Source organism: Epinephelus moara, chromosome 2 (assembly GCF_006386435.1).
Source record: "Epinephelus moara isolate mb chromosome 2, YSFRI_EMoa_1.0, whole genome shotgun sequence".
In the NCBI taxonomy this organism is placed as follows: Eukaryota; Metazoa; Chordata; class Actinopteri; order Perciformes; family Serranidae; genus Epinephelus; species Epinephelus moara.
The window spans coordinates 16,935,177-16,947,367 of NC_065507.1; the positions used below are offsets into that span (position 1 = coordinate 16,935,177).

Genomic DNA, 12,191 nt, shown 5'->3' on the forward strand with positions numbered 1-12,191 from the left:
ACACGAGTAAGCCATTTTTATATGTTTTGTTTTGCTTTTAGTTCACTTTAAATGTGTAGGGTTTTTGTGTCCATTTGACACCTATGTGAAGTTACTAAAAAGTTAATGACTAAATAAATAAATAAATAAATGTAATATTTAAAAAAAAGCAGGCATGGTTCCAGGCCCTGCATGTTTGGTAAATTGAGTCACTGTGGTGCAATGCAACTTGTCACCACTGGGTGGCGTTGCCTGGCTGCAGAGCAATACTTGTGGTAATGCTTCTGCACATACGCACCAAGTAAAAGCCTCTGAAATAGTGAACGTGAACTTCAGTCATGCTGCAGTACCGTTTCACTGCCACAGTGCTGCTGACCAAATAACACACTTTCCTGCCTGGAAATGGTGATTACGAAGATACAAAAAGGCAGGCTTTTGCAGACATGCACAGATACTACTACAGCCTGTGTCTATCCTGGTAATATATGCAACGACGTATGGATATAGGTCACTTCTCATTAACACAATCAATAAAGTGCGAACACACACAACAGAACAAAGAAGTAACTGTGATTATACAGCAACATAACAATCAAACCACCTCCCTTCATCTGAATTATCTTTATTAGCAGATTAGTCGCAACAATCCTTGAAATCAAATGCTCTGTTATTGATTGATTGAGGACTATGAGTCAAAATGGACAACAGAAACCAAGGCCATTCCGTCACTCATTTGCTTTTTCCATTCTTTATGTTTGAGCTATATCGATTTCTGTATTATGATTATTATTATAAGGCTATTATGAGAGCCGCTTCACTGGATGTTCTATCGGTGGGTCGAACCCCCTCCTCTCTCCTTACATCCCTGCATCCCTCCCTTCCTCTCTCCCTCCCGGCAGTGCATCCCCATCCCCCACACGGTGGCCGTCTCTTCGGGTGAAAGCTGTCTTCCCTGCGCCACTGGTCCGACAAAACGCTGCTGTAGCAGAGCCAGTCAGTCCGCACCGACCTGAGGCAGAGCACACAACACGGGAGAGAGCACGTACGCACACGGGGAATCATTTTTTTGTTCGACCGAGTGGCTTTGGTAAGTCTTATCCGATGTCTATTATGGAGGGCAGGAATGTCCATGTGTCGACTTGCTAGTTGTTCGCTTTTTTCTGTCTTTCTTTTCCTCCGTATCCCTTCAATTGTCCTCCGTGTCGGCTACATCGGGGGAACTAGCGGGCTAAGCTAACAGGAGCTAGCTTAAATAGCGGAATCAAACTGATAGCCGTTGTCGTAACGGCTCGGGGTTTTATGGTTAGTGGTTGGCGTCCAGGCGGTAAAAGTAGCCGCTGTTGTTCCGGTGCAGTCCGCTCTGACCTGCTGTGAGTGTTTTTCATTGTAGTTTGCTAATCTTTACCCAGCTAGCTCGCTAATTAGCAATTTTAGCAGCGTGCGCCCGAGGGATGCGGGGATGCTGCTACGACGAGTTAGCGGTTGTCTTTTTAGGCTAGCAGACTAAGCTAAGCTAACGTTACTATTATGTGACCCGCATAGATTCCTGCACGGGGTGCTTCGGAATGGTTGAATAGCCATGCTAACGGTGGCTAATCTGGTGATAATTGGCAAGATGGCATCTCGGAGTTGTTATCTAGAAATCGGTGGATTTCCAAAATGGTGTCTTAAGCTTGTTTGAGTGTGACCATTTTTGTCCAACCATGGCTGTTTTGGCGTTGCTTGCTATCTCAGGAATGCAGTGTACTGCCAGTGCATGCCATAGTCTGATGGATATAACTACATATTAACCACTGATGTGGTGATAAATACAAACGCCTGCATGCTTGGCTGTATCCTCCAGGCTACAGTCACTATTTTGAACAAAACATAGCATCATAATTTGTTGTGCAACTGATTTGTTTTTCAGCAGAGTTTTGTGCTGCATCTGTGGTGTATTGTGCAGCTGTTATAAAATGAAGTGTAGCGTGTATTCATATGTAAATATTTGCAGTCTGGATTTAGATGGTTCACCTTCACTGAGTCTATGCACATCACTCATTATTAGGTTCATAATAATCATGTGGTTCCTCTTGAGATTCACTTTTGGTTACATGAAGACCCCGGCTATTGTCAGAAGAAGCATTAGAAAGGCAAAGTGTGACAGCAACTTAAGATTATTTTCTATATTGATTAATTTGCTGTCCACGTATTGATTTAAGTATTATTATTCAGTCTACAGAATGTCAGAAAATGGTGAAAAACCCTTAGTAACACCTTCTGATTGCTGGCACAATAAAATATTTCATTGTACAGTAACAGGAAATGGAGTTAAGCAGCCTTGACAGAGACAGTATTTGGCATTTTTGCTTGTTAAACAACTTTAACAATCAATTTCTGAGCAAAATTCTTGTTGACTAATTTCTTTCAGTCATCTTAATGATTCACTAACTAATCATTCAGCAATAGTAGGGATGCAACAGCCTAACAGTGTATCGCTGTACACACTGACAATACAGAATACAAAACCTAAACAGAGCCTTGCGTAGTTCAAAAGAGACAGGATTACACAAAATGCTACAGGCATATTTTTCTTCTTCTCTCTTATGACTAGTCTTATCAGTGAAATGAATCCTCTTCGCGATCATCTTTTTTGGGGGATTACCTGCTTCAGTCATTGACCACTAATCCTATTTAATTCAAGAAGCCTTATCTGTCTAAAGGGATTTCTGAGATACTACCGTTCTTGGCCCTCGTCAGAGCAACGCATTTAAAGTTATCTGTGTACAGGAGAGTGGAAGAAGCACACTGCTCCATGAATGTTAGACATTCAGTGATGTGATTTTGTTCTAAATTTTTAATTTAGGTTATGCTTAACAAGGCTGAACAACATTAGAGTCACATCGATTCTGTCCAATGAACAAACAATGCACAAATCATAAAGGCTTTGCACAGTCTTTTTACGACTAAAGGCATCTGGCAGAATTGCATCCCCCAGATGAAGGCGTATTAAATGCAAGGATAATGGTCATCCATGAGAAATCAATTCACAAATGACAGTATAAGGGTGGCATTTTAAGTCAGTCTGTATTTTTTGCGGAGGATAAGAGCTAGAGCTAAGCTGGGCCAAAAAGCTGTCGAAGTGCTTGAAGTATTTGCTAGTTCAGTTTCATCCTCAGTCTAAGGTGACCCCTGTCTGCCATGCTAGAGGAGAGAGGGGGGGAATGTGGGTATTGGCATGCGTTGAGCGGAGTCTCATGTGTATGAATGGTGGGCCGTACAATGCAGCCGTAAAACTGTCAGACTATAGAAAGCTGGAGTCTCTTAATGTTACGAGAGTCGGTGGTTCTATAACAGACTGTTGTCTTTCTAGCACTTCAGTCCCATGTGGTTTGAACCACTTAATGAGTTTCTCATCAGAGATCAGTGAATGAGATGCTTACAGACGGCAGCTTCCAGATATGCCCTCCTCATGTCCAGCCCACAGTGCCTCAACTTAATGACCGGCTTTTTTTTTATTTATTTATTTTTTTTATGGGACAAGCAGATGTAAACATTTGCATCATTAGACAGGTTGTCAGTGTCAGTGATATTTGAACAAAATTGCCATATTTGAATACCACTAAATTTCATCTTGGAAGTCATTTATCATTTTATTTAATTGCTAAAACTTTGGCTGTAATGGACAATCATAAGTCTATCTAATTATCTTTTTTAAAATTAATTGATTAAGTTAAGTCTATAAAATATCAGTTTCCCAAAGTCCAAAACCCAAAGATGTTGATTTTAAGATGGGGAAAGGCAGCAAATTCTCACATTTGAAAAATGGCGGCATTCATTTTTGGCACTCCTTTTTTGAAATTGACTTGAATGATTAATTATCAAAACAGTTGCCAGCTAATTTTCAATTGATTGGCTATTGCAGCTTTTATCTGTTGACAGTACATTTGGTTATTGCTAAATGATGACCCACAGAGCCCAGGGAAGAAGAAAGAAGAGATACTGATGTACGGTGTTAGCAGTCGTGTTAGCATTCCCTAAACACAGAATGTAATGTGAACACTTACTGTAATTGTCAGGAATGCAGATTCAATTCAGGTGCCCGCAATCAATACAAGACAATATCAGTAATTGTCCTCATTGTCTTTTTCTTTGCTGCTTACCATAATCTGCCTCACACCAGGCCTTTAGCGCTGTTAAAATTTTTAGGAAGCTGTGTGTTTGGATGGAAATGGAGACACATATGCCATGGGAATATCAAAGTAAAGGCGTATCTTAAAGATGATATGTATCGATGTACTGATTTTGCATCACTTATGTTGGATTATTGATCACTGAATCAATAAATCAATCCAGACTGATGTATAGTTACACCCCTAGTTCATCTTAAGTTGGACTTTGACTATGTTTAATGGACATCAGATACCATCAGCAGTATATGAATGAGAGAAAATCACCAAAAGCATTATACACCCGGATTCTTTGCAGATTTTCAACGAGCGCTGTGTCACTGCAGTGTGGGGAGTGTGTGCAGATGAACAGTGTTAAGGTGCCCCTTGTGCTGCCAGCTCCCAAAGCTCCCCGCCCATCCACCAGCCAAAACCTGTGGCATGACACATGAAATGACGTGTTCTGCATCATTCGGCGGATTTTTGCTCACGGCACAGGCAACTTCTCAGTGCTGTTTGCTCGGGGGAAGGCCAAACACCGTTCATCTTCACACACTACCCACAACGTGGTGACAAACACCTGGTTGTAAATCAGCAAAGTATCTTTTAAAGTCACATGTTGTTATTTGCCAGCACGGCTTGTATCAAATGCTGCTACTGCAAAATGTCACTGTACTTTACTTTCCTGTATATTAGAATAAAATTGAGACAGTTTGTATATTGACTCTACACCCTGTTGTATTTAATCATCTTATCAAGAGCTAGCTTTCAGCTGGGACACTATTTGAACAGGTATTTCACAGAAGACCTGATCAGCTCTGTATATTTAGTAAGCTTGAAATATCTGAGTAGCTGGCATTGATCAGCATCTCATCAAAGCCCTTCCTAAATAATAATGGTGAATTTGTGCAAAGAGACAGTAAAATATCACTGGTTGCTATGTTAACTACACCATTATGGCCTTTTTTTTCTCCTGTGTTTGTCAAGTCTCACCTCCGCCGCAGGCAATAATGCCTGTCTGCAGTTAATATTGCCTGGAGGTATTGATTGTTTATCATGGGTTTAACTTCCAAGATCTAGCTCATAAAGCTGTTGGTTCTCTTTTCTGTTTGTGCATGCTTGTGACTTGGTGCGGTGTGCATGTGTGAGTTTTTTTCCTGTAACTCAAAGGGTCAGATTACTCAAAACACAAATCCAGTGACGCTGAATTCAGGAATTGAGTTTTGCCTTTTTAATCACTGGCTATTACAGCCCGGTAATGTAGTAGCTAATTTTAAGTAGTTTTTTCTTAAACTAGAAGCTTAATTAAGTATAAATTTTTAACCCAAGTTTTCTGCAAGTTGATGGCCTTAATTGTAAAAATCAATCCACTTTGTCTGATTTGTTAGTTCTTTTTCCACAGCGGTGGTAAAATGTCTAAAAGGTTAATAAAATTCAAAATCAAACCCATGGCCAAATGAGAACGTTGACCTTGCCCAGCAGCTCATTATTTGATCTCCCAGCTTGGATTGATGTGGCATTTGTAAAAAATCAATCAATAAAATTTGATGTACCTGGTTCGTTAATTAATTTGGAGCACCTTTGAGCTTTGTGCATTCATTAAGAGTGCCTTGAAACATATAGATAGATACTGCAGCAGGCCACACATGCACCAGTGCCTTTTTATATTGTTATTGTGCAAGTGATTACATGGTGTTGAGGATGCACTTATATCATGTACAGACATGACACCTTTTTTTGGTAATTATAGGCCTAAAGCTTTTAATAGCTTGTCCATCACGGTGGCGATCAGCATGGGTTAAATCACTGCTAAATTATGGGAAAGAACGAGTCTTGTTGGACATTTTCTACAACCATATATGCAATATATTAGTCTGTATCTCTGCTTGCAATTATTTCACACAAGTTTAGAATTTTAAAGGGCAAAAAGTGAGATTTATACCACCAGCACGCGGCTTTGGAAATCTAAACACCATGTCTTCAAGTGCCCTCTGAAGTTCACTTGTTTTACAGTGATGAACTTTTAACCAATCATCCACCCGAGTTTTTGCATGATTTTCTGGCTCTTGTGAAGTGATGAATTTCACTTTGGCTCATGGTAACATGATATCTATAGATCGCTCTCTGAAAACTTTTTCTCCGTCTGACAATTTTGTCTGGTATGTAAATTAGTGTTAGAGCCTCACTAGGCAACTAGCATGGCCGTAGACTTCTAGGCTTGTTTCCAGGATTGCTCAGGCCTGCTATCGATGTTATTATTTCCCAGTTGCTGTGGGAACCCATTAAAAGTCAAATTACTTGATGCTCCTTTTTTAAGAAAGCTATACAGAAGCCTCTAATTAATACCCTAATTAAGGACTCTTTGTTGGGGACAACTTTGTCACCACCCTCTCTTTTGTTTTAATCTCAGTGAAGGTAACGCTTTTAGCTTTTTCCACCACTAACTGTGAATTTAGATTTCTTTCTGCTTTATGAAATCATCTGTTTTCATACAGCCTCATCATAACAAAAGATTACTGCCATTTTGCTCTCCCTAAATGTGGCATAGCTCCCAAGGACCACAGCGGAGGTAGAAATCTTCATAAATGGATAAGGTTAAAGGGTATTTATTCCATGGTAACATATCAGTTTTCAGTGGGCTGGCTCAATATTGTCACATAATCCAGGGATGCAGACCCATGAGGTGTGTTACTGATGACATGATTTTGGAAAGGAGAATAGAGGAGGAGGAAGCCGGCACAGAGAAAAGGGGAGATGCTGTCCCAAAGTGTATAGTGCTGTCCTAGATCTAAAATAGCCCAGGGCTGTTTGGAGCTCGTTTCTGCAGGGCAGGTCTGATTGTGTGGAAGGCAGGGGGGATTTCTGATGTCATCACATTGCCTTTGAGCACTGTACTGAGATGGATTTGGTTTCGGACTTGATTATAGATGTCAGTTCTGATTGTGACAGCAGGCACTATTAGTTGGACTGTCCCTTGGGCCTGTTTTGTTAGATATCATGCTGTCAGGATTTATGCTGTATTAAAGGCTCTGAAAACATACATGAGCACAATGTTTTATATGAAAATTAAGTGTCAAAGAGAAATACTTGACATTGGAAACCAAGTTTTCAGGGGCTTTAATGCAGCTTTATTATTTATTGTTTATCCTCGGGAGATGGACCTTTGGTAGGTGACTGTAGCGGCTTGAATCCCATCAACAGAAACTAGGGGTGTAACGGTACACAAAAATCTCGGTTCGGTACGTACCTCGGTACACAAGTCACGGTTCGTTTTTTTTCGGTACAGTAATGAAAAAAATAGACAACTATTAAATATCTTTTACTTATTGGTAACCTTATTAAAACATACCACCACAGCAGTTAACTCTTTTTACACAATTTTTGAATGAAACAAATATATATAAAATCCTGCTTTTTCACATTGTTTGAATGAAAATAGAAATATAAAAGTGAAAAATAAAATCCTGCTGTTTTTTTAACACATTTTTTGAATGAAAAATATAAATATACATTTCTGCTTTAACAGTTTTACTCAATTAAAATAAAAAGTATAGTGCAGCTGGTCAGCTTTAAAGCCTGCTCAGATTCAGTTTTACTAGGAACTTACTTAGCTTTCCCACTTTGTTAAAGTGCAGTAAACAAAACATGCTTACATGCTTATATCTAAAGTGCAGCTTTTACTCAACTCCAATGGCGTTGATTATTTCTTTAGCGCGATGGTCAGGGAAACGCTCTTTCTTTTTAAACGACGACGATATCGTAGTTTGCACCAGATTGCTTTTTCTAGTCGTGCCGGTTAACATTCACTCGGGTGGTGTCGCTTTAGATGCGTTAGCATGTTAGACGTGTTTCCAAATACATACCCGACCGCTGTTCTGCAGTGTCGGCACACTGCTTTTGTCTTGTCAACTTGTTTATTTCCATCTTCGTATTTTACCCTGTAACCAAAGTGTTCCCGAACGGAGGACTTAAGGTTTGCGGGTGGGTCTTCAGGTTCGTCAGGCTCACTTGCCATGGGGTCCATGTCATTGGTTCGACATTCCATTAGTCCGACTGTCCGCGGTGCTGAACGGCTCGCGGCGCACCATACGCCTGCTTGAGGCGGAGCAGGCTCACGGCTTATGTGTTTGTCACTTTCTTTTTCATTTTAACCCACACCATGCAAATTATGTCCGTCGGGGAACTAGATATTTTAAATGGTTCGGCTCGCAAAAACGGAATTAAAATAAAACAAAATAAAATAATATCCTGCGCCCAATAATTCGGTACAGGGTTGTGCCGAACCGAAAGTCGCGTACCGAACGGTCCGACACAAATACATGTACTGTTACGGCCCTAACAGAAACCCTTCAGTGCCCAGGGTCACGGCCGGCTGGTGGCCAGTAGCAGCACTGGGTCTAATCTGTGTAAAGGCAGCAACAGAAAGTTTTCTGATTCAGGAGAGAGTCTGGGCAGTCCATTTCGCTGTGGCTGGAGTGGATTTGGGTTGCTGCAGCTGCCAGCTCTACTCCTGGGGAGGTGGTGTGTTGCATCGGGGAGTGAGGTGGAGGACACACTAGATAATGTTAGCTACTTAAACGTGAACTTGAAGCTGCAGCCATAAGCTTTCGGCTCTAGTTAGCAGAAGGCTAAATTATAAGCGACATTTTCTGTACATATTTGAAATGCTTCACAGATACTGACACGTTTTATTTTGTTTATTGTCAGAGTCTCCCTTTGATCAGTCAGTCTTCTTTTTTTGGGTTGCTTGGTCAATACAGTGTTAGAAAATAATGCAAAATGCCCATGACATTTTCCCAGAACCGCAGGGTAACATTTTTAATGGCTTGTTATGTGCAAATGTTTCCACTTAATTAAAGAAGACAGAAAATTAAAAAAAACGTTCACATTTGAGAAGTGAGAAACGGTGTATTTTCTGCATTTTCAGCTTGAAAGGATTAACTATTACAGAACAATTTTCTGTAAATACATTTATTGTTTTGGCTTTACAGTACAGTGAACTGATGCTAAAATTATGCTATAGACTAAAGTCAATAAATAGAAAAAGAGCAGCCCACTTAAAGGATATTAAATGTGTGATTAATTACGGGAAGGTATTTTGAATAGTGATTAGTCCTTAAGAATGAAAATACTGTTGACGCACCACATTACACTCAGCAATTCGTTGTCTTACGGTTTTTATCTCTCTGTTTCCTTTTCATATGACCCAAGTGAAACGTTGCCTTCTTGAGGATTAAAAAAAAAAGCTGTTCAGCTCTATTCTCTCCTGTGCTGAAGTGTGATGACGCCCACCGGTTTTGATTTGTTGCTTTAAAGAGTAGATGCCTGGTGAGGTATTATGTGGGAGGATAGAGTCGGTGTGGGGGTTGTGTTGTATTGTACATGTTCTCTAGGAATGGTAGCTCTTTGTATGTGTGTGTGTGTGTGTGTGTGAGTGAGTGTGTGAGTGAGTGAGAGGTTTATTCTTTCACAATCCTCCTCCTCCCTCATTATTACCTCTTCTGGTCCCCCGAGGCTGCAGGAATCTCCCTTTTATGGAGTGCAACCAGCATTATTGTTTAGCAACATGCACGTTTTTATATTAACATGCACAAATTAAATATGTTGGCATAATCTTTGAAGATCTGAGACAAGGCAAGACCTGACTGTCACATTACTGAGCTCACACAAAACATTTAAAGATACACACAAATACACTCGAGCTCTGATGGCATGCAGGCTGGTGAGCTGTGTTTTTCTACCTATGCCTTGAAGCTATAGCCGGTGAGTTCAGCCCAAATGAAGTCCCACTAATAGAGTTTAAGGTTAACAAAGTCCTGAAAAATAACTCTGGTTAAGCCAGGGAGCTGGAAGGTCGTCTTAATAATGTCAGCGTGTGTGTGTTTGTGTGCCAGACAGAGCGTTAGCTGCCGATTTGCTTTGATGTCAGTATTGAAGGTTGCAGTTATAGCTGAAATGATTAGTCAGTCAATAAGAAATAATAAGCAGCTATTTTGTCAATGTATTTGCTTTGGAGATTCATCAAGCAAAAATGCCAAATATTAGCTGGTTCCATCTTTGTCATTTATGCTAGTAATTTTTGGGGGATTTGGATTATTTTATGGGATAAAACAAGGAATTTGAATAAGTCACTGTTTGCTGTGGTAAATTATAAAAAGCTTTTATTACATTTTTTTTTAATGTTTTTATTGAAACAATCTGTAATGAAAAGAATTGTTTGTTGCAGTGTGTCCAGTGAGTTTGATATGTTTTTTTATTTCCTTTCATTGTGCTTTGTTTGTGTGGCCTTGAGGTATAATAATTCTCATTCCACAAGTAAAAAAATACTGCCTGGTCCTTGAATAAAATGTGTAATTTAGTATTTGGACAATGTTGTAGTGATAAGTGTACTAAATGAGTCAAATCAAAATTGCAAACAACATGCATCCACTAGAGCACACACCATCCATTGGCTGCTGTGTAGCAGCGTCAGTTTTCAGTCCAAATCCAATTTTCTGATAAATGTTTTTTCATCATTGCAGTGTCATAGACAGGTAGTTGGGGAGAAAATGAAGTGAGATCCAATTTGATGTTGAGGATGGCAGGCTGTTATAGAGCCAAACATGCGGTAACATGGTCTCTGGTTTGCTTGTAATAGGCTACTGAAAGGTGTAAAAACTATCAGCAGATGAGTGAAAACGTTTTATGTCACGTGTACAGTTTCATCATCATTGCCAGAGTCTGCTGTAAGCAGCAGCCCTTTGACTGATGGAGGGGTGTTACACTGCAGTTAGCCCTGCTGTCTCTGAAGTCCAATGTGTTCGTTCCAAGGAGAGAGGAGTGAATGGCAGAGAAATCAGTTTTTACAAAAAGCAGACAACAGACAGTCACAAAGTGTGTATATGGTGAATTGTAATGTAACAGTGAAGGCTCAGTGGCTTCTGGCAACACAGCACATGTACCTGCAGCTCTCCAGCTCCTTCACTGTGAAAGCTTTCTTCCAATTATGCTACTTAAACTACTTGGCCCTAGTTGGGCAAATTTAATGTATTTTCATACACTTGCAGTACCATATAATATCAGCTCTTTACAAGCTTGATTCCTGCATGACAAGGCAGGCAATTTGAAAACACAATCTAGCAAAACATTATATGTTTATGCTCTCTGTGTTTGAATGATTAAAAATTCCTAACTCACAGTTATCTTATATCCACCATTTTACGCCATTAATCAAATACAAAAAACTTACTGCTCCAGTAACTCGTGATTGGCAATTTTCACTTGCAGATTACTTTTCTGTCCATCAACTACAAATAATGTGATTATCTAGTAACTGCACAAGTATTTTTTCTCGCAGAAATGCCTAACAACCCCCATTTCCCGCTTCTCATTTGTGATGATTTGCTGCTTTTCTTTGTCTTTAATGATCATAAATGGAACATCTTTTTGGTTGTGTAGGGTCAGACAACTACCTGGAAGTTAAAATATTATCAGATTTTTTAAAGATACACTGAACAGGATGTTCCTAAAAACAATGTATTGACTCAAACAGAAGTAATACCTCTCAATTATCACGTTACCCATTAGACGTGTGGGGCAGTGTATTTTTCTGCTGAGCCCTCTGCCTGCATTTTCTTATTTTCTTCTTATCTTCTTATTTTCTGTGATCGGGACATTTATACGTGTGTATCAGGTGAGGTTGAGGGCTCTATAAGAAGGCAGCAACCAGGTGCCAAACCGTAAGCAGCAGGAAAGGGACACCGTGCCAAAAAACGCAAATATGAAATGCCAAAGGAATATGAGGTTAGCTTTTACTTTCACTTTCACTGGCAAGTGTGTTTACAAACAGTAAATGACAATCCTGCACAGCGTGCCTTTAATTTTTTATAGACAAATGGATAAATCAAGGAAATAATCAGCAGATTACTAAATAATGAAAATGACCTTTGGTTGAAGCTGCAGATAAATAGCAAAAAATATTGCATTAATCAGAATTTAATCATTATTTGTAACCACACGCAGAGATGGCAACTGATATTGCCAGACTCCAGTGTGGATCGTTTATAAGTGTATTTTCCAAAATGG

The 12,191-nt window shown here is 39.7% G+C and overlaps 1 protein-coding gene across 1 annotated transcript in view; it reads left to right on the plus strand.

Annotated features, from left to right (window-relative positions):
* Nucleotides 1–878: 878 nt before the first annotated feature.
* fam168a (family with sequence similarity 168 member A) overlaps nucleotides 879–12,191 on the plus strand; it is a 29,969-nt gene continuing 18,656 nt past the window's right edge. Inside the window, exon 1 of the mRNA XM_050032529.1 lies at nucleotides 879–1,066. The gene's annotated coding sequence lies outside the window, so the exon portion shown is untranslated. The remainder of the gene's footprint in view (nucleotides 1,067–12,191) is intronic.